Below are 6000 nucleotides of genomic sequence, written 5' to 3' on the forward strand. Positions count from 1 at the left end.
GTGTTTTTTTCCATGAATGAGATCATATTCAATTCATATTTATTAATATATTATAAATGAGGAACAAAATTTGCTGACGTCACTAGACAGTTAGAGACTGAATTCTGAAGAACCGTAATACTTTTCAAACTTTTAAATATAACTGAAAAGCTATTAAACACAAAGTAATCAAAGTGTGTTCTGTAATTGTTACAAACACTTCTGCTGTTAAACATACACTATGTTTTAACAGTTTAACAGCAGAAGTGTACAAACAAACAAACGCACATTTATTCTCCCTCACATAATAATCTTTCTCTTTCAGTCATGCAACAGCAGAGATATGTATATAAATCTGTCAGACATATCTTCTCATTTCTTTCACATTCACTGTTATCAGCATCATAATTGCAGTGATGAAGACTGTAAATAGAGTCCTTCCTTCACTTTCCTCAGATCCTCATATTTTCATCATATATTCAGAAAAGGGAATCACCAGCCTGAACTTTCCCTCGTCACTTCCTGTTCTGTTCTTCCTCATCAGTGTCTGATCCAGTCAGTTTCCAATTACACTGACAAACAAATCTAAATAACTAGATATAAATTATAAATGGTGGGCATAGGTTAATTTTATTAATCTAGATTAATCTAGATTAATTTTGGAATTAATAGATTAATCCAGATTAAAATGGCTCATTTGAATTCTGCCGAAGACATTCAGAATATGTGAGATACCCAAATTGTCCCTGCGTCCCAATGTCCATACTATCCATCCATAGTATGTGAGATTAAAATAAGTGTGTCCCAAAGCATAGTATGTTGAAAAGAGTATGCCAAAAGTCCCCGGATGGTCTACTATTTCCGGTAGATTTTCGAAGTGTGGATCCGTGCACACTATAAAGGCTAATATTGCCCACAACCCATTGCGCGTTGGACGTGGATTCAGTTCAGAACTACAAACACGAGTAAAAAGTGTTAAACTACAAAACATGGCGAATATGCACGATCGACGCTGAGAGGTTGTTTGAGTGACTAATAATCAGTTCAAACTGATAGATAATATTTATTTAATGTTATATGTGTTATTTTTCATCTGCAAATACCAATGTGGACTTTTATAAAGATCTGATTGGCCATTAACTTTTAAATGCATCATTATGCATTAATATGAGGAGAGTTCTCCACATGAAAGACCCGCGACTGCAGATCAGCGTGCTGCATTTCTCTCCGATACGGTAGGAAATTAGCTAAATGAAATGTGGAGGATGCAAGATGATTGACAGGGAAGTTTACAGTGACAGGATGCGACAAGGGGCAAAGACGCAATTGTATGATGCACTCAAAAAAATGATTCTAGCTGCTTGTTCAGTTTATTTAAATAAAATAAGCTGAACCAACACAAATCTTTAGTTTTTTACTTAATTGGCATTCGCACTCAATTGTATTATGTTAAATGAAATTAAATTTGCAAAATGTTAGGTCAACCTAAACCATTTGTGTTGGGACTACATGAATCATTTATGTTGCATTGATTGAACCTGGGCAGTGGATTTCTAGTTCCCAGCATGCTTTGCGTAGGGAAAGATTGGGACAGTAAATGTTGAACTTAAGTGCTGTTTAATGTGTTTTTTAGTAAAGGGAAATACCTTTTAAAGTTTGAAGTTCAGTTATATTTGACATTTAAAAGAGTTTATGTTATGTCGATTTTTTGAGGTTACCATTATGCTGAAGTGTAGACCTTGTGGTTAGGCTCTAGGTGGCTTCGTATAACAAATTCATATTGTTTTCAACAAGCATTAACTGTGCTCAAGCCAGTAATGAGAAGTTCTTTATCTGATCATTACTTGCATGCTATAAATGTTACTTAGCATATGAATAAGTGTTATTTTAGTTTAGTTTTTATAGAAATATAAATAAATTACTACACAGTCTACATATGGTCATCAGCTTTTCCCCTCTCGATGGTAATGAAACATGTATGTCTGTGTACAACAGCTACTCAAAACCTAAGCACAAGCGCACATCTTCACCATGATGGTAACAAAAAAAAAAAAAAAAAAAGCACTGGTTGGATCAACAAGAATGAATTATGTTCAGGAAACATACACAGAATACGTCAAATGAAACTGGTGTGATCTCATTCAATTAGGATGAATTTCACTCATTAGTACAATTAACCTAGCTTAAGTTCAAATAAATCAGTTCAACTGTGTGGAAATAGGTGTCATAATTGAATTAAGTTAGACCAACAAGTTATTTTTTTGAGTGTGTGAGTATGTCCCAAAGCTTGTCTACTCTTTTGCTACACACTCAAAAGTAAGTAGCCTAAGAGTAGGCTACATACTTTTAGGGCGTAGTATAAGTAGGCGAATTGGGACGCAGCAAATGACTAAAAGTAAAGTAATTCGCCATTTTGTCCGACAAAGCAGATAGGAGTTAGAAGATTAACCTCGGTGGAGTTAAACTTTTGTATATTTTGTATATTGACATCTTTCTGCGTTTGAAACAACATTGATTCTCATGTTCATTCATGTTTATTTGATGCTATAAATGGACTCGTAGTAAGAGATGATCGGTTTATGAGCCTCTTGAGTTGAGGCATTACAGCAATCTGTAATGACCATGGTCACAACACATTAAAGAAAACGGGTTTTATTGTTTGAATTTCTTAAAAACTAGACAGTTTTAAAGCTGGGACTTTGTTAAATATCATAAGTAACCTGCTCTGTCTTGTCTGTCGACGTGTTGTCAGTATCCTCTTTGCTCCGTGATGCAGATTGTGTATGGAGTGACAGCGCCACGGCTTGTCGGACAAAGCAACAGTAACTAAGGGCCGGGTCTTTGCGAAGGGTAAGTTCGGCTAGGTATACATCCGCGCTAAAATATCAGGGTGAAAGTCATCATAGCTTGCGTAGTATAGACCCAGCTCCCAACCCAACTTTGAGAATAGATTAACGGCGATATTTTTTTTTTATCGCCCGATAAGAGTCTCACGTTAACGCAGCACGTTAACGCCGATAACGGCACACACTAATATAAATATAAATAATCTAAATACTATATACGCTTTTTAGGTTGCATGAAGAACAGGAGGGTCTCAGAAATTTACAGAGGTATGAAGATTATAATTGCAATGTTATTAAATCAAACTTGAGTGTATACGTCAAAAAATAAACCTCCCTTTAAAAAGGAGAACCTTTCTAAGTTCTTAGTTCTTTAAAATCACCATGAAATCAAATCTCACAATTTTTATTTTTTTATGGAATATTGCGGTATTTATTATAAATTTATCTGTGCACATGATTTTTTTTTTTAATTCATGTGTCCTCGTAATCTTTAATCAAAATATCTTCCCCTCCCTCTTGCAGCAACATCTCAAACTACAACCATCCAATCAATTCCCCATGGACAAAATCAAGTCCCGCCCTACATTTTTAGCATGTTCCAGAAGCTGTTTCACTCTGAATTAGTGGCTGCTTTTCAATGTGGCAACTTACCCCACAGATATTGTGACCATTTTGTCTAAAATGAACTTTATATTTTTAATGGGCAGTAACAATTAACATGTTCAAGTCTACATGTTAAAGTGACCCTGATAAACTGTAAAAAGTATAACTACTCATTTAGAGACTAATTAAGTTTATATTAATGTATTTAAGCTACATTCAACCATATATTCAATCCACTGTCAATTAGCTATACATTTTATTTCATATTAATATTTTTGTTTTGGTCTGGGCGTCACATGGTCTGCATAACATTAACATTGGGTAAACATTTTAACTAATGGATATCACCAAACCTTTCCCAGTAAAGACAAGTGTTTTGTATTACAAGTTTTCTGAAATGGTATGTTTAAAGACACAAATGTGGCATTATCTAATTAAATATTAACTTATTTACAAAAAGTCCAGAACTGAAATCTGAGCACTGGATAAAGCCGGTTCACCTTAAATTGTTAGTTCATGCAAAAATGAAAATTCTATCATTAATTATAGCACCTCATGCCGTTCCAAACCTGTTAGACTTTCATTCACCTTCAGAACACAAATTAAGATATTTTTAATGAAATCTAAGAGCTTTCTGTCCCTCCATAGACAGCCACGCAACTACCACTTACAAAAGTTCATAAAGAGATCATAAAACTAATCCATATGAATTGAGCGGTTTAGTTCAAATTTTCTGAAGAGACTTGATCACTTTATGATGAACAGATTAAATTTAGGCTTTTATTTGAATTTAGGCTTTTATTTAACATTGATCAGCGAACATTACAGAAGCTCAACCGAACCTGCTTCATGCACTAGAACAAACCTCTTACGTAAGTAACACAAGAATGAACCTCATTGGTTCTTGCTGAAGCTCAAACGTGCTGCGTAACACGAGAATGAACCTCATTGGTTCTTGTGGAAGCTCAAACGGGCAGCGTAACACGAGAATGAACCTCATTGGTTCTTGTGGAAGCTCAAACGTGCTGCGTAACACGAGAATGAACCTCATTGGTTCTTACGGAAGCTCAAACGTGCTGCGTAACACGAGAATGAACCTCATTGGTTCTTGTGGAAGCTCAAACGGGCAGTGTAACACGAGAATGAACCTCATTGGTTCTTGCGAAAGGTCAAATGTGCTGCCTAACACGAGAATGAACCTCATTGATTCTTGTGGAAGCTCAAACGTGCTGCGTAACACACGAGAATGAACCTCATTGGTTCTTGAGGAAGCTCAAACGTGCTGCGTAACACACGAGAATGAACCTCATTGGTTCCTGCTGAAGCTCAAACGTGCTGCGTAACACGAGAAGGAACCTCATTGGTTCCTGCTGAAGCTCAAACGTGCTGCGTAACATGAGAATGAACCTCATTGGTTCCTGCTGAAGCTCAAACGTGCTGCGTAACACGAGAATGAACCTCATTGGTTATTGCTGAAGCTCAAACGTGCTGCGTAACACGAGAAGGAACCTCATTGGTTATTGCTGAAGCTCAAAGGTGCTGCGTAACATGAGAATGAACCTCATTGGTTATTGCTGAAGCTCAAAGGTGCTGCGTAACATGAGAATGAACCTCATTGGTTCCTGCTGAAGCTCAAACGTGCTGTGTAACATGAGAATGAACCTCATTGGTTCTCGCTGAAGCTTAAACGTGCTGTGTAACATGAGAATGAACCTCATTGGTTCCTGCTGAAGCTCAAACGTGCTGTGTAACATGAGAATGAACCTCATTGGTTCCTGCTGAAGCTCAAATGTGCTGCGTAACACGAGAATGAACCTCATTGGTTCCTGCTGAAGCTCAAACGTGCTGCGTAACACGAGAATGAACCTCATTGGTTCCTGCTGAAGCTCAAACGTGCTGCGTAACACAAGAATGAACCTCATTAGTTCCTGCTGAAGCTCAAACGTGCTGCGTAACACGAGAATGAACCTCATTAGTTCCTGCTGAAGCTCAAACGTGCTGCGTAACACGAGAATGAACCTCATTGGTTCCTGCTGAAGCTCAAACGTGCTGCGTAACACGAGAATGAACCTCATTGGTTCTTGCTGAAGCTCAAACGTGCTGCGTAACACGAGAATGAACCTCATTGGTTCCTGCTGAAGCTCAAACGTGCTGCGTAACACGAGAATGAACCTCATTGGTTCTTGCTGAAGCTCAAACGTGCTGCGTAACACGAGAATGAACCTCATTGGTTCCTGCTGAAGCTCAAACGTGCTGCGTAACACGAGAAGGAACCTCATTGGTTCCTGCTGAAGCTCAAACGTGCTGCGTAACATGAGAATGAACCTCATTGGTTCCTGCTGAAGCTCAAACGTGCTGCGTAACACGAGAATGAACCTCATTGGTTCCTGCTGAAGCTCAAACGTGCTGCGTAACACGAGAATGAACCTCATTGGTTCCTGCTGAAGCTCAAACGTGCTGCATAACACGAGAATGAACCTCATTGGTTATTGCTGAAGCTCAAACGTGCTGCGTAACACGAGAAGGAACCTCATTGGTTATTGCTGAAGCTCAAAGGTGCTGCGTAACACGA

The sequence above is a fragment of the Chanodichthys erythropterus genome, chromosome 1, assembly GCF_024489055.1.
Source record: "Chanodichthys erythropterus isolate Z2021 chromosome 1, ASM2448905v1, whole genome shotgun sequence".
NCBI lineage: Eukaryota > Metazoa > Chordata > Actinopteri > Cypriniformes > Xenocyprididae > Chanodichthys > Chanodichthys erythropterus.